The 27930-nt window shown below is 36.4% G+C and overlaps 1 protein-coding gene across 1 annotated transcript in view; it reads left to right on the top strand.

The window, feature by feature from the left end:
* The window catches only part of TENM2 (teneurin transmembrane protein 2), a 3004989-nt gene that overhangs the window by 765551 nt on the left and 2211508 nt on the right, over positions 1–27930 (top strand). Inside the window, exon 6 of the mRNA XM_060296575.1 lies at positions 1864–1964. The gene's annotated coding sequence lies outside the window, so the exon portion shown is untranslated. The remainder of the gene's footprint in view (positions 1–1863; positions 1965–27930) is intronic.

Consider the following 27930-nt stretch of genomic DNA (forward strand, 5'->3'; position numbering starts at 1 on the left):
ATAAGAACAAAGCAGGACACTGTCGGACCAATCCCACAATTGCCTTTTTCATATTTCTTCAAAGTGAGATAATTACAGATTACTAGAGCCAATATTAGTTAGGTTTTCTGTTACTTGAAGCCTAAACATCTCTACCTAAAATAGTAGATGATAACATTTTAGATGCTCGTCATTCCCCATATTTTTTGTCTATATATACACAGCAAGTGGCATCCTGGTCTTTTGTTGACAAACTCACTTTTACAAGGTCAGAGACTAGAGGAAACATCTGTTATTCAAGACTCTTTTCAGTAGCTACCAGTGTCTATGCACTAGCATGAGGGTAGCGCTTTGTTAGGGCCCTTCTTGTACTTCTCACTCTCCTTTGAATAATTGAATAATATTGACTGTGCTTTTATTGTGCAAAAAAACTAATCCAACAGGCATTAAAGTTTTCTCCTTTATTTTTCTTCTTCTATATTTTCTAAGGATACACTACTGCTATTCGTCCATACCTTTTTTTTTTTTTTTGAAGTATAAGACAATGCTTAGAACTGTCACATTATCATATCTACTTGACAAATTTTCCTGGCAAATACAATGTTGACAGAAACAATTGATACCCAACATCTAAAATATAAACCTCTCTTCAGATTATTGACTTATGATCCTGAGAAGAACAGCCTTCAGTAGCTCTGATAATCACAGCCTTCCTCTTTAAAAAGTATCATTTTAAATGCCAGAGCTTGCTCCTGTAGAGATTTAGGAAGGTTTACCTGATGTAGATGTGTAGTTTGGAAACAGAAGGTTGTGTATCTCATGGTCCACAAAGGACCTTTCCTGTGTGATACCTATACATTTAGATCTTTCAGGGAAATTAGTCAAAAACATCTGATGATTTCATTGTTTGTTTGCTCTTTATTACCTCACAGTGTTACTGTCATTCAAAAAGGTTATGGTGAGTTAGACAGTATTGTTTTTAACTCCCAGGCAATTATGTCTCAACCTGGAGACAGTGAACAGATTCGCAGAGAGAGGTATCACATTAGTAATCTGTAAATCACAATCAGTACAAGTGCTGATGGACTCAAGACTGATACTTTTTACTTAAATATTGTTTAAATTACACTCAACATTTTAGAACATTTAAATGTGCAACATTGGCCTGGCCTGGTCTCAAGCATTTAGAAAGTAACAACTTTCTAGAACTCTTAAAAAAAGAGGCCCATAATCTTTAAAAAGCAACAGATTTCTTATATCTCAAATTCAAATATGATAAGTACAATATATATTCTGAGTGTCCCGTAAAATGACTATTTGAAGGTATATATATTTACATATAAATACGAAATTGCAAATGTATTTTTAGCACATACCATCATATCTCAGAGCTTATGTTCTTTAAAGTTCTCATATTAAATTTAGGGTAAATGCCATGTAAATAAACATTGTGTGTATTTAAATGAAGAGATTCCACTTATTAAAAAGAGAAAAAAATATCATCCTATTTATTTCTAGGATCCTTCCTCTTGGAGAACATTCCCAAAGTGATAAACAGTGTTTAAATTCTGTCATTGCAACAAAGCTATCTTCAATATAGAATACACAAGCACCCACACACATACTCACACACAGTTTATTTAGGGACCAATAAATTACCCACATGTAGGTAGAGAGCCCAAAATAGGCTCTGGAATTCAAATTCCATTTCTGTTTCAGTAACTGGATCTTGATACACACACACATATATGTATGCATGTATATGTATATATATTATACACACACAGATGGCATTTGGAAAAATTACTTGACATTTCTGAGCTACAGGTTCTTCGTAAGTGATACGGAATATTGATATCACCTTTACCCTTCTCTATCCATTAGGAATCCTTCTGGTTTAAGTGTCAGATTCACGTGCACCTCGATTGACAATTCAGAATTCATGCTGTATCCCAGGATCAATCCTTCATTGCTGCTTCTTCTGGGTAAGTTCTGTTTTTCTACCTGGGTATGAGAGAGTTCCCAATTGTTTCTGTGATAACAGTCTTTCAGGTTCTCATATGGTGGGAAAAAAAGGAAAGTGTTAGTTCAGTTTTCCATCCAAAATTATGTCCCCCTGGCTGTGATTTAGTCACAAGCTCATTCTGGAGACATTCTGTATAGCCAAGTGATTAAGCTGGTGTAAAGTTAACTTCAGGAGGAGAACTTGAGGAAAGGAGAGCGGCCTCTGGAGGAATACTGAAGGGTTATTAGAAGGAAAGTTGTTAATAGATGCTGGAGAGAAAAAAAAACCCGATAGTTATTCACTATAATTATTTAGACTGGTCTTGGGAGGCTTGGATATATTACTTAGTTAACCTGATGCCTACATGTTGTCCAAAAATGGTAATGTAGTCAAGTTTATTGTTGCTAACAATATTTTAACACTGTTTATGGTTTCTGAAATCATTTTATATCTTTTATCATATTCAATACTCACACACAAAACTCTTTTTGGGTTATCTTTAGAGGTTGTTTCTAAATGTTTGTGGCTCAGGGAGGCTGTGCTGCCAGACTAAGGTCATGCAGCTGGTTGATAACAGGACCTAGACAGACACCAGGTCTTGCATCTCCATCAGACCACAGGGGCCTAGTCATATATCTTGTTGATGCAATCACCTTTCCTATGTCTCAGTGACTGGTAAAGCGTTTTTTGTCTGTTGCACATCTGTGAGATCAAAACTGGATCAAACAGACAATGTGTACATTTTCTTTCATAAGAGGCAATACTGTTCATCTTCTCAATTCAGCAGTTTTTCCCTCTTATTTAATTTATAAATTACATTTAACTTGTGCTTACTCCCCTTCTGAGTGAGGAACCAGATGTGACATAAACAAAGGCCTCTGTTTTCTAACCCCTATTTGACAGCACTTGGTAGAAATTAAGTCCAGGACAATTTCAAGTGACAAAATATGAAACAGAAGTTGAGAAGCAGTAAATTAGCATGGGTAAGAATAAGGGTAAATATCAACGTCTTAAGTATTTATAAAATCTTTTTAATCAGTAATCCAGTAGAATTCACATTAAATATAATGCCAGGGAATCTGGCAAAAGAAATATCTACCTAGGCTTCCCCTCATAAAATCAAAGATGACTAGAAACAGATAAGAAGTCACTTCACACCTTTGCCTTCTGATTCAAAGACTTAATATCAGCCCAACACAGAACACAGACACCTTGCAGCTATCCCATTACATGTGTCATAGATGTGGTTTGAGAGTGCTGGTATTCATCCCAACCTGGTATTCATACATTACTTTGAAACACAATACACTGGACAGAAAGACTTTCCAGGGCATGTGGGAGGAGGGTAAGTACTGAGTGTGGCATGTTGTTTCTGAGGGGCTTGAGGTTCAATAATGAAAGCATCTGGGTAGGGAAAAAGACAAGGACATTCTAGGAACAGTGTATGTTCCTGGCATTCTGCTGATTTTAAGACCAGGGAGGAGTGACTGGAAAAATCCCAACTTCAACATGGTATAGCCTTATGAGACACTGGAACCTGGCATATCAGATTGCCCTCCAAATGCAGATCTGAAAAATGTATTAAAAATTGCCCAAGTGGAAGTGTTAGCAACACTTGGGGCAAATTCACACTCTATTTGCTTATGAACATGAAGTTTGGATAATTCCACCCCATTTGTCTCTTCCTTCTTTAACAAGTAATACTCCATGACTGTCATTGGGCTTCTTTTGTACTGATGATGTCTCCACCTGGCAGAGCTCATTTAGTCCCAGGGCTGTGAATGCTTTCTGTATGCTGATAGAGAAACTCTAGTTGGAAGCTAGTTCCTGTACTAGCTTTTGCCATAAATTTTATACTCTTGTATTTGGCTGGCTCCTCAACGTTTCTATTTGAAGGTATAATAAATATTTCAAATGTAACATATACAAAGACAAGTAAGTATGTCTTCTTTCTCTCCAGTTATTCCATTTGCCTCAAAATATGTTTTGTCTGATGGTAAGAAAATTATACTGGTTTGCTTTGCTTTGTATTTACCTTACGTATGTTTTCAATCTTTTACATTTATATTTAATTATAATACACATGCAGAAAAATGCCAGTAAACATACAGCTCAATGAATTATCACAGTGAATACCATGTATCCACCATGTTGATCAAAAGGTAGGATATTGACAGTACTCTCAAAGTTCTTCTTGATACTTGGCCCCCTTCTTCTTTAAATGTAGGCATTGCCTTGAAGTCTAACACTCTAGTTTTATTTGCTTTTGAACTTTATATAACTGGAATCATGCACATGTCACTTTTTGTGTCTGATTTCTTTGCTCAGTATTACGTTTATGTGATTTATCCATGTTATTGCATATAATTGTATTTCAGTTATTTTCCTTGAAGTCTACTTTGAAATACAAAGGAATAGTGTATGAATATATTATTTATCACTTTTACTGCAGATGGACATTTGGGTTTTCTCCAACTTTTGTTCATTGCAAGTAAAACTGAACATCCTTGTATACTCTTGTATGTGTCTTTGGGCATATGTGAGTATTTCAGTTAGGCCTGTATTAGGTATAGGAAATGTATTTGGTCAATCTTAGAAGATAACGCCCAACAGTTTTCAAAAGTGACTCTATCAATGTACAATAAATACCACCAACACTATAAGAATTCCAGGTATATCACATCCTCTCCAACACTAAGCCTTGTAAGTCTCACATTAGTTACTCTGATGGGTGTAGTGTGACATCCTATTATAATTTTAAATTTCAATTCCCTGATTGCTGATGAGGCTAAGCCCATTTGTATATGTTTATCATTTCCTGTGTGTAAAGTATCATTCAAGTCGCTTGATCTTTTTTTTTTTAATTTTATTTATTTTATTTATTTATTTTGGGCTGCATTGGGTCTTCGTTGCTGTGCACAGGCTATCTCTAGTTGTGGTGAGTGGGGGCTACTCTTTGTTGCGGTGCACAGGCTTCTCATTGTGGTGGCTTCTCTTGTTGCGGAGCACGGGCTCTAGGTGCGCGGGCTTCAGTAGTTGTGACACGCGGGCTCTAGAGCGCAGGCTCAGTAGTTGTGGTGCACGGGCTTAGTTGCTCCGTGGCATGTGGGATCTTCCTGGACCAGGGCTCGAACCCAGGGCTCGAACCCATGTCCCCTGCATAGGCAGAGTGATTCTTAACCACTGTGCCACCACGGAAGCCCCAAGACACTTGATCTTTTTATTTTTCTCTTGGATTGCATGTCATTTTTGTACTGATATATTGTCAGTTTTATGTTACGGATATATTCTCCCATTCTGTAGCTTGCCTTTTATTCTTTTGGTGATATCGTCTGGTAAATAGGTTTTTCATTTAATGTAGTTTAATTTATCAATCTTTTGCTTATAGTTACTGCTTACCATTTAACAGCTAGATCCCTACTCTTCCAGACCATAAAAGTAGTGTCCTAATACTGTTTGGGAAGCATACTGTTGCACCTTTCAAATTTAGGTCTACAGTCCACTTGGAATTGACTATTGTGTGTAGAGTTAAGTGGGAGTCAGATTTTATTTGACTGTCATATTTCCACATCGAGTTATAATTGGACAAACACCATTTATCGAAATAACTGTCTTTTCCTCACTATTCTGCATCGCCAACACCACGTTTGTCATAAATAGTGCCCATAAAGATATAGATTTGTTCTGAACATCTAATAATGATCCATTGGTCTATATGAAAATTAAACAAATACCAAACTCTCTTAGATATATTAGTATTATGATAAGTCTTAACATCCAGTAGAGTAAATCTTCCCTCCTTCTTGTCTCCCTCAAGACTATCTGGTCTATTATTGGCACTTTGTATTTCCATATAAATTTTAGAATTAGTTTGAAAACTCTCACACACACACATACCACACACATGCACACACAGAAGACTGTTGGGGTTTTGATTGGGGTTGCATTGAATCTGCAAATGAAACTAGTGTAATTGACATCTTTTCAATATTGAATCTTTTTAGTCCATGAACATAATATTTTTCTCCATTAATTTTATTTTGGTTTAATCTAACTCAAAATATTTTGGGGTCTTCTATTCCTTGTATATTATTTCTTAGAAACTTTCTTAGGCAATTGATATATTTGATACTATTCTAAATTTTTAGAATTTTTTATTCTACTGCATATTTCTGGTAAGAGAAACATAATCAGTTTGTGTGTGTGTGTGTATATATTGACTTTTTAATAAAAATATAAAAAATCTCACTAACTCTAATAACTTTTTTTTTTTTTTTACTTTGCACATAGGCAAATACTATGAAATATTTTATCAAGCTAGTAGTTAATATTTAGGTACTTGGTAATATATATTTGTGTGTGTATGTCATTAGGGGGAAGGGAAACTTTTCACAGAGACATGTACTGGGGCTTTTCCAATTTTAGCATTAAGATGCTTATTGACCTTAGTCAAATAACTTAATTTCCTAGTTTTCATTTGATTACCAGTAGAGTTGGGGTGAAACCAAAACTGTCTGACCTGATCTGTCTTCACTAAGAAACTCTCAAGACCAGCCCAAAGGCCTTCTGTCTAACACTTGTAACGTGCTTCATACAAGCTGGAGATACCTAGTTACTGACAACTTCAGCTGTGATTAGCATATGATTTAATAAGAAAAATACCAGGCAATTAGCAGTTATATGTCAGTTGTTTCCTAGGGCTGCCTTAATAAATTGCCATAAACTTGGTGGCTTTATGCAGCTGAAATTTATTTTTTTATACTTGTGGGTGGGGTTCCTTTGGGAGGTTCTGAGGGAGAATCTTATTTCATACCTATCTCCTAGCGTCTTGGCACACTTCGGTATTCCTTGGCTTGTATCTGTATAATATAATTCCAATCTCTGCCTCTGTCTTCACATGGATTTTTAATGTAGCCTTCTTTTCTCTTTGTGTCTCAAATCTCACTCTCTTTCTTCTTGTAAAGATACTAGTCATTGGATACATGGACCCCTAAATACAGGATGATCTCATCTCTAGATCCTTACTGTAATTATATCTACAAGGACTCGTTTGCCAAATAAGATCACATTCACAGGTAGTGGGGATCAAGACTTGAACATATCTTTTGGGGAATACTATTCAAGCCACTACAGTTAGTAAACAAGTAAAACTTATTATACTTGATACTGTGAAAATAAATTTAAGTACTGAATGTAAAATGTTTTATTAAATTCCTTTCATTAAAACGTGATCTAGCAAAAATGGAATTATTACGAGTATTATTTTACTGATTATATCACTATAGAATTATCAGAAATAAATATTATGTGTATGTACAAGCAACTATTCCCTTTAATTAAATTTTTGCCACATCAGTGTTTATTTAAGTAACCAATTAAATAAGCATTTAATTTTTGTCATTCAATGTTCTGGCTTTTGCTTCATGTTCTAAAGAAGAATTCCTTTAACAATTTAGATATGAAAGGGTTTTTAGAAAATAAAGTTTTGTTTTCTTCAACTTGGTCCCATTTTATTTTAGACATAACACTTGTATGGCTTTTCAGTTATTTAAGGTCAACTATTTTTGTTTTTACTTATTTCTTCTCCATTTTGTGAGATGTCCTGTTTCACTTTATTGTCAACAGAAGTTTCTGTAGCACTTCCCCAGCCAACATTGGGAAGTTCCTGAAATTTACTCCCTTGCTCCCATTATCAGTGGAGTTTTCCAGAGCTTCAGTCACTCTCAAAACCTCCCCACAATTCTTCTATTACAATATACTGTTGGATAAAACCATTCATATTTATGATACATGATCAATTCATTTTAATGCTTTAAATTTTGGGACTATTTCCTTTTTCACAGATTATTGGAAAGGTGAGTTTAATACATCAATACTTGTGAAATTTTGTAACTTAACAAGAGGGAAGAGTGCTTTTCAGTGATCAGATAGCTTAAATATATATAGAAAGTTGTGTACATGTCAAATAACTACAAATTCCCTTTAGATGAAAGTTTCCCAAATGATAAATAAAGATAAAAAGCTGAAAAGAGGGCAATTTAAAGATGAATTAAAATAACCAAAGCATATTTGTGGTAGAACTCAGAACTAACTCCTTGTCAATCAATTAGCAAGTGTCCATCCTCTTCCCCCTCCAGCCCTTCCCTTTAGCTCTTCCCCTGCAGGCGCTTAAGTAATATAAACTAATAATATGGCAGAGGGAGATAATCTCATTAGTGGAATCTTGGGCTATTTTAGTGTCCTCTTGACATTCACCTTAACTTAGAAGTTATACAATGGCCCAGAGTAAAGATGCATCACACATAGAAACTGTCATAAAATTTTGATAATTTCCAAATTTACAATAATCATCTAAATCCTTTCCCAGCAGTCCTATCCCACCCTAATATAATATGGTAGTCATGTCCATAAATAAGCATAATGGAATACAGAGAAAGCTTTCCATGGTATTTAGAATCTCCATCTTATTTCCTAGGTACTGGATGTTCCTTTATTGTTCTAAATAGACTATGACCAGATAGGGACAAAGAGACATTCTTATCATTCCTGTTAATCTTATCTATAGAGGGTATTGACCTGGTTCAAGATTTGAAAGCGTGTTATGCAATGAAGGTATTCAAACTTAGTTGATTAATAAGAAAGGAACATAAGAAAAGTATTTTGTAGATGTCTGAGCATCGAAAACAATCCTGATCAAAAAGCTTCCTATTAGCAAATTGAGGAAAGAGTAAAGTGTTTTTCATTTTCCAAGTTCACTGCTACTTTTATTTATTATTATGTTTTTATATTAAACATTCATATGATTAATCTGTTAAGCATTCATATAAAATTTTGCCATTCAAATTTACTGTATAATGGTATAGTTCAAAACTTGACAATGATGACTAAGGATTTAGAATCTAGTTTTGAAGATAAGAAACAAGACAAAAGATAGACATACAATAATTGCATGAATTTGAATATATCTTATATATATTCATCATTATCATATTCTTATAAATATTATAATTTTACTAATGTGTTTGAGAGGAATAATTCAAGTGTTCAGGCTATATTAGGGCATTCCTGACTTTAAACATGGAAGGTATATTTAAAGATGTTGCATTGTATTTTATCTATGTTTTTCTCATTTGATAGAATATTCTGGATATGACAGTATGGACTATGACAATATTTATATGACTAACCTCTTGAAAAATATAACAACTTTTTGAATGTGAGGGTATTTGGAGTGATTTCCTAAGGCCACAAAATGTAGTGAAAAGATGAACAAATTAAAAGGGATTGAAGTAGATTAGAAATATCAATGAGAAACTTAATTACCATAATATTGGTAGCAGTTTACTAATATATAGCAGGGAATTTTTAATTACAGTGAGAAGGTGAATATTAATACATCTGACTATGAAATGGTAGTAGTAAATGTCTGAATATGAGGTGTGAAAAGAATAGAGTAGAATATACCCTACCTTCAAGCAAATTTCCACATGCAGTCATGTGGGACAGAATAGCAGAAAATTTGGTTTGAGTTCACAGGACTTTCAGAAGCAGATTCATTTGAAAGTATGGAAAATGCCATTTTTATGCACAGTTGTATTTTGCATGTGGATTGCTGCATGGATCCCATTCACAAGTCTTTTTTTTTTTTTTTTTTTTTTTTTTTTTTGCGGTACACGGGCCTCTCACTGTTGTGGCCTCTCCCATTGTGGATAACAGGCTCCGGACGTGCAGGCTCAGCAGCCATGGCTCATGGGCCCAGCCGCTCCACGGCATGTGGGATCCTCCCGGACCGGGGCACGAACCCGTGTCCCCTGCATCAGCAGGCGAACTCTCAACCATTGTGCCACCAGGGAAGCCTGGTGTTCAAAAGACTAATGTTCAAAAGTCTTTTGAACATTAAATTCTCTGAGCGTAGGGAGTGAGATAAACCTCATTAGCAAGTTGTCCAGAGGGAGAAAATACTGTTCCTACCAGTTTCCTGGCTTTTTTAATCTACTGCCAGCAGCAGAAATAACTAAACAAGTTGAAAATGTTTCACATGTTTATATTGTTCAAAGGTTTTTTAAACAATATAATGGTACCTTAGTGAGAGTGTGAGATTGTCTCATCAGGGGTCTTTGTTAGTATGCTACTTCCTACTTGCTCAGGGAGAATATCCGACTCAGATCTCGGAGCCCAGTGATTTTTAATAATGGTGTAATTCAGAATCACATGGGAAACTTTTTCCAAAATGCATGTACCCAAGCCACACACTTAGATCATCTAGTTCAATTGGATTAGGTTAGAATTGGTGATTTTTTTTTAAAGTAAGTTTATAATCACAAGCTTATATGGAACACTGCTTAAGAATTACCATCCTGTTTAGGTCTTCCACCCATTTTATAATTGGATTGTTTGTTTTTTCATATTGAGCTCCACAAGCTGTTTGTATATTTTGGAGATTAATCCTTCGTCCGTTCTTTCATTTGCAAATATTTTCTCCCATTCTGAGCGTTGTCTTTTCATCTTGTTTATGGTTTCTTTTCCTGTGCAAAAGCTTTTAAGTTTAATTAGGTCCCATTGTTTATTTTTGTTTTTATTTCCATTACTCTAGGAGGTGGTCAAAAAAGTTCTTGCTGTGGTTTATGTTAAAGAGTGCTTTTCCTATGTTTTCCTCTATGAGTTTGATAGCGTCTGGCCTTACATTTAGGTCTTTAATCAATTTTGAGGTTTTATTAGTGTATGGTGTTAGGAAGTGTTCTGATTTCATTCTTTTACATGTAGCTTATTGAAGAGGCTGTATTTTCACTTATTGAAGAGGCTGTATTTTCTCCATTGCATGTTCTTGCCTCCTTTGTCATAAATTAGGTGACCATATGTGTGTGGGTTTATCCCTGGGCTTTCTATCCTGTACATTACTGTAGCTTTGTAGTATAGTTTGAAGTCAGGGAGTCTGATTCCTCCAGCTCTGTTTTTCTTTCTCAAGATTGCCTTTGGCTATTCGGGGTCTTTTGTGTTTCCATACAAACTGTAACTTTTTTTGTTCTAATTCTGTGAAGAATGCCATTGGTAGTTTGATAGGGATTGCACTGAATCTGTAGATTGCTTTGGGTAGTATAGTCATTTGCACAATATTGATTCTTCCAATCCAAGAACATGGTACATTTCTCCATCTGTTTATATCATCTTTGATATGTTTCATCAGTGTTTTATAGTTTTCTGAGTACAAGTCTTTCACCTCCTTAGGTAGGTTTATTCCTAGATATTTTATTCTTTTTGTTGCAGTGGTAAATGGTAGTGTTTCCTTAATTTCTCTTTCTAGTTTTTCATTGTTAATGTATAGGAATGCCAAGAGATTTCTGTGCATTAATTTTGTGTCCTGCAACCTTACCAAATTCATTGATTAGTTCTAGTAGTTTTCTGGTGGCATCTTTTCTATGTATAGTATCATATAATATGCAAACAGCAACAGTTTTACTTCTTCTTTTCCAATTTGTATTCCTTTTATTTCTTTTTCTTCTCTGATTGCTGTGGCTAGGACTTCCAAAACTATGTTGAATAAGAGTGGCGAGAGTAGACATCCTTGTCTTGTTTCTGATCTTAGTGGAAATGCTTTCATTTTTTCACCATTGAGTATGATGTTTGTTGTGGGTTTGTCATATATGGCCTTTATTATGTTAAGGTGGGTTCCCTCTATGCCCATTTTCTGGAGACATTTCACCAAAGAAGACATAGAGATGTCCAAGAGGCACATGAATAGATCCTCAACAACACTAATTATTAGAGAAATGCAAATCAAAACTACAATGAGGTATCACCACCAGTCAGAATGACCATTATCAAAAAGTCTAGAAACAATAAATGCTTGAAAGGGTGTGGTGAAAAGGGAACCCTCCTGCACTGTTGGTAGGAATGTAAATTGATACAACCACTATGGAGAACAGTATGGAGGTTCCTTAAAAAACTAAAAATAGAGCTACCATTTGACCCAGCAATCCCACTACAGGGCATATACCCTGAGAAAACCATAATTCAAAAAGAGACATGTACCACAGTGTTCACTGCAGCCCTATTTACAATAGCCAGGACATGGAAGCAACCTAAGTGTCCATCGACAAATGAATGGATAAAGATGTGGCACATATATACAGTGGAATATTAGCCATAAAAATAAATGAAATTGAGTTATTTGTAGTGAGGTGGATGGACCTAGAGTCTGTCATACAGAGTGAAGTAAGTCAGAAGGAGAAAAATGAATACCATATGCTAATGCATATATATGGAATCTAAAAAATGTGATACTGATGAACCTAGTGGCAGGACAAGAATAAAGATGTAGACCTAGAGAATGGACTTGAGGACATGGGGTGGGGAGGGGGAAGCTGGGGCAAAGTGAGAGTATCATTGACATATATACACTACCAAATGTAAAACAGTTAGCTAGTGGGAAGCAGCCACATAGCACAGGGAGATCAGCTCGGTGTTTTGTGACAACCTAGAGGGGTGGGATAGGGAGGGTGGGAGGGAGTCTCAAGAGGGAGGGGGTATGGGGATATATGTATGCATATGGCTGATTCACTTTGTTGTACAACAGAAACTAACACAATATTGTGAAGCAATTATACGCCAGTAAAGATCTATTAAAAAATGCCAGTAAAGATTTTAAATATCAAAAAAAGCTAGATATTTTAGATGACTATCTGATATTTTTATATAGATTTATAAGTATCATTTTCTTTTTTTTTCTTTTTTTTTTTTTTTTTCTTTTTTTTTTGCTGTATGCGGGCCTCTCACTGCTGTGGCCTCACCCATTGTGGAGCGCAGGCTCAGTGGCCATGGCTCATGGGCCCAGCTGCTCTGCAGCATGTGGGATCTTCCCGGACCGAGGCACAAACCCGTGTCCCCTGCATCCGCAGGCGGACTCTCAACCACTGCGCCACCAGGGAAACCCTCCTTTCATATTCAGTAGTATCTAATAGTGTCCTAGGAGAATTTACCTCAGTAATTTTGAACCTTTGATGGCTGTTGGTAGAGATGCAATAGCCATTCTAAAACTGAAACATTTGCTTCCTGGATCTCTAAGGGTGAACTTGGTAATTGTCTTAGGGTCAGGTTCTTCCTTCGTTCTCATAGGGGTCACTTCAGTGAGATACTTTAGACATGCTACCTGAGTCAACAAATTATTTATATCTATTGCTGTCTTTGAGGTAACTTCATATATAGGTGAAGTAGTTCAGAGGCACAGACTTTTGCTTGGGAATGCTTCACTTTGAAAATGCAAAAGATAGTCCTTTTGAGGATATTTCACAGAAACAATTTTGAGGCTGTTGTTTCTGTTGTTATAAGTTATACTTATGTCCCCCCAAAATGACAGTTTCACTTATGGTGTAAAGTCCAAGGTTTGGAGAGGGGTTTGTAGAAGGGAGGTGGGCAGAGGGAAAAAGGAGAAGAAAGAATGAACATTTGGCCAAGGATAGAATTATAAGGTCTCATTTGTAAATGCAGACCAGTTTGGGAAACTTATTTCCAAAACCTATACACCTCTACATGACTTGTCTATAAGTCGATGCCCTTACTCCATCTCCAGGTTTGTCACATGTATTACAATGTTAATTCGAACCTTGGATCTGAGAATATAAACCCTACTGTCCAGTTTTATTGTTGAAACTATAAAACCCAACAAAAACCAATAACATGTCTTTACCATATAACAGTTACATTTATTCATTACTTGCTTTAAATCATTTTATTTGCTGTAGAGGGTAAAATAATATTTCATTTCAACTCTGTTGAAATCATGATTCCGATGGTCTAGTCCTTGAAAAGGGTTTTGATGAAAGGTCTGCAACCACGTGTGGGTGCTCACATTCTTTAATTGCTTTCTTTGCTTATGATCAAGGAGATACATACTACCATGCAGTATTACAAACCTTTCCTCATTTATACCAAGGAATACCTTGGTATTCCTTTCCAAAACTTTCTAAAAATGTGTTTTCATACTTCTAATAATTATAACCCTTCTATATTTCCACCTTTCCTCTATATTCTTCATAACAAAAGCCCAAAGAATCCTTTGGCAATGTCAGATCCCTACCTGATAGGTAGGAATGTGTACAAAAAATCTGCAAGGATAAAGCCTGAATCCTTTTTGCTAGGTTACAAGAAAAGGCTAGCATTGCACATTACTATTTTTGTCCCATCATATAATTAACACCTAATTAAAGATGACAAGAAAAAATATTTTCATATATCCATAGCACTCCAAAAATGTACCAGTTTTTGTTTGTTTGTTTTCCCCTTCTCTCTCTTTTTTTTTTTTGGCTGTGGGTGGGGGAGGTTCAGGGACCTGGATCAGAAGGTCTAGGCCTCTGTATCTCTTGTTTAATGGTACCATATTTACATACTAATTCTAAACTTTGAATTTTTCTCAACCCTTTAGTCACTGGCTGGTCCTATAAGTATTACCAGGTCTATACATTTGACCCTTGAATAAGGCAGGTTTGAACTGTGCAGAACTACTTATACATGGGTATTTTTCAGTAGTAAATACTACAGTATTACAATGTCCATGGTTGGTTGAATCTGTGGATGTAGAGAAACTGCAGATATTGAGAGCCTGCTATAACTTACATGTGAATTACCCCTCACATTGTTCAAGGGTCAACTGTAATTCATGACTCTCCTCTACATAATTCCAGCTTTATTGTGCAAGTCTTCATAATCTGGGAAATATGAGGAAAGGTGACTCCAATCATTGGTACTGGAATCAGGTGTACTTAAATGTGAATCCTGAATTTACTAACTACTGTGCACATAAAATTGAACAAGTTACTTCGTCTCCCTGAACATCAACAGGTAACTGAAAATAATAATATATCATTTACAGGGATGTTATAAGGATTAAATGAAGTAATGCATAAAGAAATTTAGCATATGGTATGCATATTATAAACATTCAGTAAATAATAGTTACTACTCCCACAATTAATAATAATAGTAATAACATAATAATATTAAGAAAAGCAGTGTCACCTGGACTATAGAAATGATTTCCCTAACTATTTTTTTATTTTTCACATTTTTTTCCTTTAGACTTGCTGGATTGTATTTCTCATTACTACCAAAATGACTTTTCCAAAAATCCAAATCACTTGCTTGTTTAAATACTTTAAATGTATTCTGACTAGTTCAATATCATTGATTCTCAAATTTCCCCCTACACGCAAATATATAAATATTGTTCACAAACACACATACTTACACACCCAAACACACACACATTTACATGAAATGTAAAAATAAAAATATATTAGCAACCATAACTGGGTTGTTCAAATATAGAATGGGTTTGGGGGTTTTCAAATAATAATATTGCCTTTGTATCCTCATTTCTTCTTTACCTCTCTGTCTCTGTCTGTCTCTGTCTTTCTCTCTCTCCCTCCCTCCCTCCCTCCCTCCTTCTCCCTATCTCTCTATCCCTCTCCCTCCTCCTCTCTCTTTCCCCTTTTATTCTCCTCCTGCAACCATCCCTGGGCCATCTCTCAGATCCATTTCTTCATTCTCTTCCTATGGTAGAGCATCCCTGGCTTCAGGACACATAAGTTTTGTTCTAGTTTTGGTTACAGTCATTCCTGTGCCAATCACTGTGCCCAGAGGAATAGCTTAGCATAATTGGCTAGACATAGTAGACATACCCTTGTGACTAGCAAGGTGGAGTAGTGTGATGAGAAGCTCCTAGAACTACGGCAGTGAGGAAGAGGCAGATCTCTGAAATGAAGGCATTTACTGCTATCAGAAGAGATCAGAAATGGGGGGAAAAAAAGCCCCAGCAGATTCCACTTTAGCATACAGCAGATGATGTGGTGATGTTTTGTGTATTCCCATTTACAATTTTCAATATAGCAGCTGAAATATCAGCTCTTTATTACTCAAAAGACAATTGGATATAAATGATGTAAGAAGGAAGACAGTGAGTCAGCTATAACTTACCAGAGAGAAGAGAGAGAGAGTGTTAATTGTAACACCCATCACAAAGAAAGTGTGTCATGAGACTCCAGTGTGTAACAGTTTCATGGTTGAAAACATCAGAGTTGGATGAAGTCCAAAGCCTCTTAGGTTATGTTGCAGCCTGCTAAATTTACCACTGTTTTTCATCCTGCTTGTAACCTATCCTCCACCCCAGCAATTTATGACACCATACTCATAGCCTGTACAGTGGTCCATCATGACTCTGATTTGCACATACAGTTTATATTAATTAACATTGTTTTCTAAGAACCTGGCGTAGTACCTGGCTCATGGTAAGTTAGTTCTCCATTATTGTTACTTTAATTATTTTGATGACTAGGAAACAATCCCATTTCAGTACATGCAAGATGTTAACAGGTTAAATGAATATTTTGCTGTCATAGATATAGGAGACAAAGGAGAAATCCTAGCAGAACAAAAAAAGTAAGGTGAAAATACTGCAGAATGGTTAAGCTACAAACTCATTATGCTACTTTTATATTTGTGCTAACAGAATTGTATGTGGATGGGATCTGAAATGTAAACCTGACTTGAGCCAAATTCCCCTGGGATCTAAGGATTGCTGACAACTACTGATATTTATTGCCTTTTTAAACTGAGCGATGAAGGCCTGAAAATAGAGATAAGATCTGTAGATTCAGGAGTACTTTAGTACAACTCTGTTTATTAGCTGTATTTTTGTATATTTCTTCCCACTGATCACATGCACATAACCATGTACAGAAATGCAAATATCATTTCCATCAACTTTTAACATTTTTATATTGCAATTCACAAAGAGTAAAGTGAAGCTACTCTTTAATACATATTTGGGGCAGTCAATTAAAAACTTTAGCTCTCCCTGCAGTAGTGTGATGTCAAGCTCAAGTATTCCTATTTCAGTCTAGAAGGATAATAGTCTGCTTTCATAAAAGTTCAGTTATTTACTCTTAAAATGGAAAGGTATGCATTCTCACTACTTTTAGCTTTTGCATTAAAATAAATTAATTACCCTGGAATGAACTGAAACGTTCATTGAAACCCAACTTAAGACTTGGATAATCTTCAAGGTTCTTAATTGAAAATTAATGGCTCTGTCTTAAAATCCATGTAGTAGAAGCAGCAGCCATCTCAGTAGTGCCTAATACTTGTGGCATAATCTTGTCAACCCTTTCATAGATGGTAGGATTAGAAACAGCTTTCCATTTTCAAGGATCTGAAAAGTCCAGGTTATATGGTATCATTTTGAAAATGAATATTGAGTTAGGACTCCTAAGTTTTGGTTTCAAATTCTGGATCTCCCTTTATCAACCTGCACGACAAAAGAGAAATAACTTAGTTCCTCTGCAGTGTTAATTTTTCATTTGTAACATGTAGCAAATAACCCAGGAACTATTATGTATCATATATTTTATGTTTTATATATATCAAAGTTATACATTAATGTGGTTAAAGTATTTAATAGTTCCACAATATATTCTACCCCTACCCTCCATTCCATCTCCATAGAAACAACCATTTTCAGCTCTTTTCACTGATTTCTTTTGCTGTTTACTGCCATTTCTCTAAATGAATTATCCTGAATATTAATTTCTTAATTTCATTGTTTATTATCTTCCTCGTAGGAAGAGTATTTTGATTTACTCCTGACCCTGCCTTTACCCCCCAGCCCACAGTCACCCTTCTCTTTATTCTCCCTTATCTTCTCAGCTATGTTAGTTCACTTCCTTTTCCTTCACAATATATTGTTTACTATCTGTTTGTTGTTGTTGGCATAGTATGTTAATTTGCTAGGGCTGCTGAAACAAAGTACCACAGACTGGGTGGCCTAAACAACAGAAATATATTTTCTCACAATTCTGGAGGCTTAGAAGTCTGAGATCAAAGTGTCAACAGGGTTGGTTTGTTCTGAGGCCTCTTCTTTGCTCGTAGACTGCTGTCTTCTTCCTGTGTCTACCCATCATCTTCTCTCTGTGCATGTCTGTGTCCAAAATTCCTTTCCTTATAAGGATGTTAGTCATATTATATTAGTGCCCACCCTAATGAACTCATTTTAACTTAATTACCTCTTTTGAGACCTTGTCTTCAAATAGGGTGACATTCTGAGATACTGAGCATTAGAACTTTAACATACGAATTTTGGGTGAACACAATTCAACTATGTAATCCATAGAAAACTGCAAACTTATCACAAATTATGTAAGTCTCCTCTCCAGACATTCAAGCACATCAGCTATTCTGTCCATTTCATCTTCCTCCAAAAGTCTCACATAGAGTACAGAGCTCTGTATATTCAGTACACAGATGCCAGGCAAGGATCCCTCCTGAGCACCATTTTGAGGAGTGCCTTCACCTCTTCCCTGGGATGAATAGCTTATTTCCTGTATAGACCATAGTTTCTTTCTTTTCTTTTTTTTTCATTTTTATTGGAGTATAATTGCTTTACAATGTTGTGTTAGCTTCTGCTGTACAACAAAGTGAATCAGCTATATATATATACATATATCCCCATATCCCCTCCCTCTTGAGCCTCCCTCCCACCCTCCCTATTCCACCCCTCTAGGTGGTCACAAAGCACCGAGCAGCTATGCAGCTGCTTCCCATTCGCTATCTATTTTACATTCGGTAGTGTATATATGTCCATGCCACTCTCTCACTTCGTCCCAGCTTATCCTTCCCGCCCCCCAACCCCACGTGTCCTCAAGTCTGTTCTCTACATCTGTGTCTTTACTCCTGCCCTGACACTAGGTTCATCAGTACTATTTTTCTAGATTCCATATGTATACGCATCAGTGTACGATATTTGTTTCTTTCTTGATTTAATTCCTCATTTTAGAGGAGCACAACTTCTGATAACTTCCTTAAAATAGGTATATGAGAATTTAAAATTTTGAGATTACACAAGTCTGAAAATGTTTATCCTACCCAGGGAAGTAAGTTAAAGTTTGGCTAGGAATAAAATTGTTGGTTCAAGTAATTTTTGTTCTGAATTTTAGAGGCATTACCCCATTGCCTTTTAGTTTTCAGATGATATTACAAAATATGAAAAAAAATAAGTTTTTAGTTTATATGTTAACATATTTTTATTCTCCCTCTTTCTCTGAAAATTCTCAAAAACTTTTCTTTGAGCCCAGTGCTTTAAAAAGTTATGACTAAGAGCCTCACTGAGGAGCCAACTATTACCTTCACTGTGATATGATCGTTATCTATCAAAAAGTTAAGGATCTTCAACTGCAGTTTCTTAATTCTTTCCTTTCATGGTAGTCAGATTCCCCAGAGAAATCTCTAAAATCCTTCTGCTTGGCAGGGGAGGGCCTGGTTGCTACAATTCTAGATTTCTGGGAGAAGAAGGCCATTTATATTACCATCTGGTACGCACATGTTCATTAATCCTTCTTTTTTCAGCACCCTCAATTGTGGCTGATGTTACAAAAGCCAGATACCCTCAATTGTATCTCTATCAGAGACTAAACTCACAGGTTTTGCCAGGAGGAGCAAAATGAAGGAGGAGCTGGGAATTCAAATTCCTTAAAACAACCTTTCAAATCATCCTTCAATTTTTAATGTTTTTTATTGTGGCAAAGTATACATAAGATAATATTTATTGTTTAGCCATTTTTAAGTGACTAGTTCAATGGTGGTAGGTATATTCACATTGTTGTACAATCGTCACTGCTAATCACCCCCAGAGTTTTTTTTATTTCTTTTTTTTTTCCCCATCTTTCCAAACTGGAACTCTATAGCTGTTAAACAATGTAATCCCTATTCCCCACTATCCCAAGTCCCTGGCAACCACCATTCTATTTTTTACCTCAATAAATTTCACTACTCAAGCTAACTCATGTAAGTGGAATCAGGCAACATTTGTTCTTTTGTAACTTGCATATTCACTTAGCACAATGCCTACAAGATTCATCCATGTTATGTTGTAGCATGTGTAGAATTTCCTTCCTTTTTAAGGCTGAGTAATATTCCATTATGTGTATATACGACGTTTTGTTTATCCATTCATCCACTGATGGATATGTACATTGCTCTGACCTTTTGGCTGTTATGAATAATGCTTCACTAAACATGGTGTATAAAAATCTGTTCAAGTCCCTGCTTTCAACTCTTTTGGTGTATATCCAGAAGCAGTATTGCTAGATCATATGGTAATTCTATTTTCAATTTCTTTCTAATTTAATTTAATTTATTTATTTTGGCTGCATTGGGTCTTCGTTGCTGCGTGCGGGCTTTCTCTAGTTGCAGCAAGCAGGGGCTACTCTTCATTGCGGTGCGTGGGCTTCTCATTGCGGTGGCTTCTCTTGTTGCGGAGCATGGGCTCTAGGTGTGTGGGCTTCAGTAGTTGTGGCATGCAGGCTCAGTAGTTGTGGCTCAAGGCCTCTAGAATGCAGGCTCAGTAGTTGTGGTGCACGGGGTAAGCTCCCTGGCATGTGGGATCTTTCCCAGACCAGGGCTCGAACCCATGTCCTCTGCATTGACAGGTGGATTCCCAACCACTGTACTGCCAGGGAAGCCATCTATTTTCAATTTTTTAAGGAACTACCATACTGTTTTCTGTAGTGCCTGTTTGATTTTATTGATACATTATCCATGAGCAATGCACATGTGTTTTCGATTTTCCTGCATCCTTGTCAATACTTCTTGTTTTCTTTTTCTTTTCTTCTTTATTTTTAGTGTTAGCCATCCTAATGGTTGTTAGGTGATATCTCATGATGGTTTTAATTAGTATTTCACTAATGTTTAGTGATTTTGAGCACCTTTCATTATGCTTACTGACTACTTGCATATCTTCTTTGAAGAAATATCTACACAAGATGTTTGCCAATGTTTAAATTGCTTCGTTGTGTTGTTATTGAGTTATAGGAGTTCTTTATATATACTGGACATTAAGTCCCTTACCGTATATATATAATTTTCAAATACATTGTGCCATTCTGTGGGTTATTTTTTCCTCTGATAATAGTATTCCTGATGCACAAAAGTCTTTAATTTTGATAAGCTCAGTTTATCTATTTTTCTTTGTTTTGTCCTCTGTGCTAGGTGTCATATCCAAGAAATTATTGGCAAATCCAGTGTTATGAAGCCTTTGTCCTATTTTTTTCTGAGACTTTGATTGTTTTAGCCATTACATATAGGTCTTTGATCCATTCAAGTTAAATTTTATATATGGTATAAAATAAATGTCCAACTTTAGTTCTTTAAATGTGCATATCCAGTTTTCCCAACACAGTTTGCTAAAATGACTATCCTTTTCCCCAGTGAATAGTCTTTGTACCCTTGTCAAAAATCATTTGATCTTGTATGTGAGGGTTTATTTCTGGGCTTTTTCTTCTATTCTATTTGTTGATATACCTGTCTTTGTCTGTACCCTGACACACTTTTGATTACTGTAGCTTTGTAGTAAATTTTGAAATCAAAATGTGAGACATCCACCTTTGGTCTTTTTTTAGATGTATGGCTCTTTGAGGTCTCCTGAGATTCTGTATGAATTTTAGGATGAAATATTTTTTTCATTCAAAACATTGTTGAGATTTTGGAACATATCACATTGAATCTATAGATTGATTTGAGTAGTGTTGACATCTTAACAATATTAAGTTTTCTATTCCATGAATGCTTGGTGTCTTTATACTTGTGTCTTATGTAATTTCTTTCAGCTTGTTTTTGTAGTTTTCAGTTTACAAGTTTTTGGATCACTTGGTTAAGTTTATTCCTAAGTGTTTTATACTTAGGTGTTGTCTACAAGTATCCCTTTTTATGTTGTGAGTTTCTTACCAAATTGACTTAGCTCTAGTTATTTTTTCTGCTTTTTTTTCCCCTTTTAACCTTTATGGTATAATAAAGTGTTTAAAAGCCTTCACTGATAAATATTTGAAATTTTCTGATTTTGTATGTCGATTTATCACCTTACTAAAAGTTTTGTGTTTGTTTGCCTTTTTGGTTTTGGTAGAATCACTCATTTCACCATTTCTTATAAAGCAGGTCTAGTGTTGATGAACTCCCTCTGCTTTTGTTTTTCTGGGAAAGTTTTTATGTCTCCTTCATATTTGAATGATAACTTTGCTGGATAGAGTATTCTTGGGTGACAGTTTTTATCTTTCAGTATTTTGAGAATGTCATTCCACTCCCTCCTGGCCTGTAGAGTTGTTGTCGAGAAATCTGCTGATAGCCTAATGGGGGTTCCTTTGTAATTTATCATCCTTTTTACCCTGGCTGCCTTTGAAATCCTTTTCTTTTTTTTTTTTTTTTTTTTTTTTTTTTGGTCATGACTTTTGCCACTTTTAATATAATGTGTCTTGGAGAAGGTCTTTTTGCATTGAGGTAATTAGGTGTTCCCTTAGCATCATGGACTTGTAATACAGTTTCTTCCCCACGTTTAGGAAGTTCTCAGCTATTATTTCTTTAAATAAACTCTCTGCTCCCTTCTCCCTCTCTTCTACTTCTGGGATATCCATTACCCTAATGTTGCCCTTTCTGAAAGAATCCAATAGCTCTTGTACAATTTTGTATTTTTTAAATGTCTTGTTTCTCTTTCCTGTTCTACTTGTATCATTTCTAGATTTCTATCCTCCAGCTTGCTAATTCTCTCTTCCATATGGTCTGCTCGATTTCCAGTATTTCTAGTGCATTCTTCATCTCACTGATTGAGTTCTACAGCTCCAGGAATTCTGTTTGGTTCTTTATTAGAGTTTCAATCCCTTTGGTAAAGTATTCCTTCTGTTCATTAGTTTTATTCTTGAGTTCACTGAACTGCCTTTCTGAGTTTCGCTGTAGCTCTTTTGACTTTCTACGTGACAGCTATTTTGAATTCTCTATCAATTAGATTACAATATTTTATGGATTTAAGTTTGATTTCTGGGGAATTGTCATTTGTGTGTGTGTGTGTGTGTGTGTGTGTGTGTGTGTGTGGTATGATGTTGCTGTAGTTCTTCATGGTGCTTGATGAGTTGTTCCTCTGCCGACACATTTGAAGTAGTGAAAACCTTTACACTTGATATTAATGATTCAATGGGTTAGAAATTAGAGGCCTTTCTTTTGTTTCCCAGTGGTGGTGTTATAGCAAAAGTTTTAGGTTACTTTTACCTGAGCTGCCTCTTGGTCATATTGGAGAGTTGACACTTTCCATCCTGTACCACCTCTGCCAAGGGTATCACCCTGTACTCTCTTTGTTGCTTCTTGTGCCTCTGGGGTCATGGATGCTTTGTTGGTGCCAAAGTCTCTGGTGTTGCCACCTGGGGCACTTCATTGTTTCTCTGGTCCTCTGAGTCACATGCTCTGCTGCCTCAAAGATTGGGACAAGGTTTGCAGGGATCTGGGGTCACATGAGCACCTTTGCCATGTCCAGTGTTATAAGGTTTACGGGCCCTGCCACTGTCGGTAAGGGGAGTTTGGGGTCAGAGTTATGGGCACCTCAGCATTTGTTGCTCATTTACCTGTGCCCATGGGTGTCAATGCTGCCAAGAGTCTGGAGTCATATGTTACTGCTTCCCCTGCTACTACTGGCTTCTCTGGGGTTATGAGCTAAGCTGTCACAGCCTGAGAACTAGGATTGCAGGCACCATCTTTCTTGTTCCCCTGGTCCTGCCTCCTCTATGTGTTCTAATTCATCCACCTTTAGTGTGGAATTCTCTGGATCCAGGTATGTTGGGCAGAGATACTTCTGTTGCCTCGTGAATGCTTCCTGCTTGTAGATTGAGGAGGAGAAAGAGGTAAGGGAAGCATTTCACTCTACCATTTTGCTGACCTCACTCTCCTCTAAAAGTTTTTGACTTAAAGTCTATTTTGTCCGTTATTAGTTTGGATACTCCTGCTTTCTTTTGGTGACTGTCTGCATGGAATGTATCTTTGCATCTTTCCACTTTCAACCTATGCATGTTTTCAGGTCTAAACTGAGTCTGTTGTAGACAGCACATAGTTGCATACAGTTTATTCATTCTGCCAATCTATATATTTTGATTAGGAAGTTTAATCCATTTACATTTAAAGTAATTACTAATAGGGAAGAGTTTATTATTTCCATTTTGTTATTTGTTTTCTGTATGTCTTATAGAATTTCAGTCCCCATTTCCTCCATTTTTGTCTTCCTTTTGTGTTTAGTTGATTTTGTGTTTTCATTCCTTTCTCATTTGCTTTTGTGTATATGCTATAAATTACTATGGGGTTACAAATAAGAGCCTAAAGTTACAAAAATCTGTTTCAAACTTATGCCAACCTAATTTCAATTGCATATAAAAGCTCTAGTCCTTAAAACCTTTGTCCTCTTTTATGTTATTGATGGTACAAATTATACCATTATATATTGTATATCCATTAACATAAAGTTATAAATACCTTATGATTTTGTCTTTTAAATCCTGTAGAAGTATAAAAAGTGAAGCTACAAACAAAACTTGTAATAGTACTGGTTTTACATTTGTCCATGTATTTATCTATAACAGAGAACTTTTCCCCCCTATGCTTCAAGTTACTGTGTAGTGTTGTTTCATTTTAACTCTAAGGGCTTCCTTTAGTATTTCTTGTAGAACAACTTAACAGGTAATAAACTCCCTCAATTTTTCTCTGTTTTGGAATGTCTTAATTCCTCCCTGATTTTTTTTTTTTTTTTTTTTTTTTTGCGGTACGCGGGCCTCTCACTGCTGTGGCCTCTCCCGTTGCGGAGCACAGGCTCTGGACGCGCAGGCTCAGCGGCCATGGCTCACGGGCCCAGCCGCTCCGCGGCATGTGGGATCTTCCCGGACCGGGGCATGAACCCGTGTCCCCTGCATCGGCAGGCGGACTCTCAACCACTGGGCCACCAGGGAAGCCCCCTCCCTGATTTTTGAATGAATGTTTTTCCGGATGCAGAATTCTTGAGATTTTTTTTCAGCACTTAAAATACAGGCAGACTTTGGAGTTATTGTGGGTTCTGTTGCAGACCCCTACAGTAAAGCAAATATAAAAATTAGGCAAGGGCTTCCCTGGTGGTGCAGTGGTTGAGAGTCCGCCTGCCGATGCAGGGGACACGGGTTCGTGCCCCGGTCCGGGAAGATCCCACATGCCGCAGAGCGGCTGGGCCTATGAGCCGTGGCCGCTGAGCCTGTGCTCTGCAATGGGAGAGGCCAAAACAGTGAGAGGCCCACATACCGCAAAAAAAAAAAAAAAAGGCAAATATCACAATAAAGTGAGTCACACAATTATTATTTTTTTTATTTCTTAGTGCATTTAAAAGTTATGTTTACACTATACTGTAGTACATTAAGTGTGTAAAGCTTTATGTCTAAAAAAACAATGTACATACCTTAACTTTAAAATGCTTTATTGTTAAAAAATGCTAACCATCATCTGAGTCATCACTGAGTCATAATTATTTTTTGCTGGTAGAGGGTCTTACCTTGATGCCAATGACTGCTGACTAATCAGGGTTGTGGTTGATGAAGGTTGGGTGACTGTGGCAATTTCTGAAAATAAGACAACAGTGAAGTTTGACGCTTGGATTGGCTCTTTCTTTCACAAACAAACTCTCTGTAGCATGCAATGCTGTTTGACAGCATTTTACCCACAGAACTTCTTTCAAAATTGAAATCAGTCCTCTCAAACTCTGCTACTGCTTTGTCAACTAAGTTGATGTAATATTCTGAATACTTTGTTGTCATTTTAACAATCTTCAGAGCCTTTTCACCAGCAGTAGATTCAATCTCAAGAAACTACTTTCTTTCCTCATCCATAAGAAGCCACTTCTCATCTGGTAAAGTTTGACCACAAGATTATAACAAACCAGTCACATCTTCAGGCTCCACTTCTAATTCTAGTTCTCTTCCTGTTTCCACCACATCTCCAGTTGCTTCCTCCACTGAAGTCTTGAACTGTCCTAAGTTTTCCATGAGAGATAGAATCTAATGCTTCCAAACTCCTATTAATGTTCAGATTTTGACTTTTCCCATGAATCAAAATTGTTTTTAATGCAATCTAGAATGGCAAATACTTTCCAGAAGGATTACATTTACTATGCCCAGATCCATCAGAGGAATCACTGTCTATGGCAACTATAGCTTTACGAAATATCAATCTTAAAGAATGAGTTGAAAGTCAAAATTACTCCTTGATCCCTGGGTTGCAGAATGAATGTTGTGTTAGCAAGCATGAAGAGAATCTCGTTGAACATCTCCATCAGACCTCTTAGACGACCAGGTGCATTGTCAAGAAACAGTAATATTTTGAAAGAAATCTTTTCTTCTGAGCAGTACGTCTCAACACTGGCCTTAAAATATTCAGCAAAACATCTTGTAAACAGATGTGCTATCATCCAGGCTTTGTTGCTTAATTTATAAAGCACAGACAGAGTAGATTTAGCATAATTCTTAGCAACCCTAAAATTTTCAAAATAGTCGGTAAGCATTGACTTCAACTTCAAGTGACCAGCTGCCTTAGCCCCTAACTAGAGAATGAGCCTCTCCTTTAAGCTTTGAAGTCAAAGGCATTGACTTCTTCTCTCCAGCTATGAAAGTTCTAGATGGCATCTTGCAATTTTAGACTGTTTCATCTACACTGAAAATCTTCAGTGTAGCCACCTTCATGAATTACCTTAGCTAGATCTTCTGGGCAACTTACCACAGCTTCAACATCATTACTTGTTGTTTCACCTTCACTTTCATATTATGGAGATGACTTCATTCCTTAAACTGCATGCCCCAACCACTGCCAGATTCATACTTCTGGAGTTTCCTCAACTCTCTCAACCTTCATTGAATTGAAGAATAGTTGGGGCCTTGCTCTGGATTAGGTTTTGGCTTAAGGGAATATTGTGGCTGGTTTGATCTTCTAGCTAGACTGCTAAAACTTTCTCCATATCAGCAGTAAGGCTGTTTCACTTTCTTATTCATGTTTTCCCTGGAGTAGCACTTTTAATTTCATTCAAGAGTTTTCCTTTGCATTCACAACTTATCTAACTGTGCAAGAGGCCCAGCTTTTGCCCTATCTTGGCTTCAGGTATGCCTCTCTCACTAAACTTAACGTCTAGCTTTTGATTTAAAGTGAGAGACATGTGGCTTTTCCTTTCACTTGAACACTTAGAGGTCATTATAGGGTTATTAATTGGCCTAATTTCAATATTATTGTGTCTCAGGGAATAGGGAGGCCAAGGAGTGAGAGCAATGGGGGGAATGGCTGGTTGGTGGAACAGTCAGAACACACACAACATTTATTAAGTTTGCCATCTTATATGGTTTGTGGCACTCCAAAACAATTACAATAGTAACATCAAAGATCACTGATCATAAAACACTATAACAAATATAAGAATAATGAAAAAAGTTTTAAATAGTGTGAGAATTACCAATATGTGACAGAGAAATGAAGGAAAAACTGCTGTTGGAAAAATGGCTCCAACAGACTTGCTTGATGTGTTTGCCGCCAAACTTCAGTTTGTAAAAAACAGGGTATCTGTGAAGCACAAAAAAATGAGATATACCTATATGTCATATTCTTTTGGCTTGCTAAATTTCTGCTGAGTAATCTGCTTAGAATCTATTGAGGATGCCTTATATGTGATGGTCACTTTTCTCTAGATACCTTCAAGATTCTCTTTTTGTTTTTCAAAATTTTGATTATAATATGTATCAGTGTGCATTTCTTTGGCTTTCTCCTCTGTAGAGTTCATTGACCTTCTTGGACTTGTGCATCCATGTATTTTCTCAAATTTGGAAATTTTAGTCCATTATTTCTTTAAACAATCTCATTGTTCCTTTTCTTTCTTCTTCTGAGACTCCCTTAATATATATTGGTCCCCTTGATGGTGTCTTATAAGATCCTGAGGCTTACTTTTCTTCATTCTTTTTTCTTTTTTTCCTCATAATTGAGAATTTCAAATGACCTGTCTTCAAGTTCACTGATTCTATATTCTGCCTGTTTGAAACTCATGTTGCACACTTGTAGTGAGCATTTCAGTTCAATTATTGCATTTTTTAAGCTCCAGAAAT

This window comes from Globicephala melas, chromosome 3 (assembly GCF_963455315.2).
Source record: "Globicephala melas chromosome 3, mGloMel1.2, whole genome shotgun sequence".
Lineage (NCBI taxonomy): Eukaryota > Metazoa > Chordata > Mammalia > Artiodactyla > Delphinidae > Globicephala > Globicephala melas.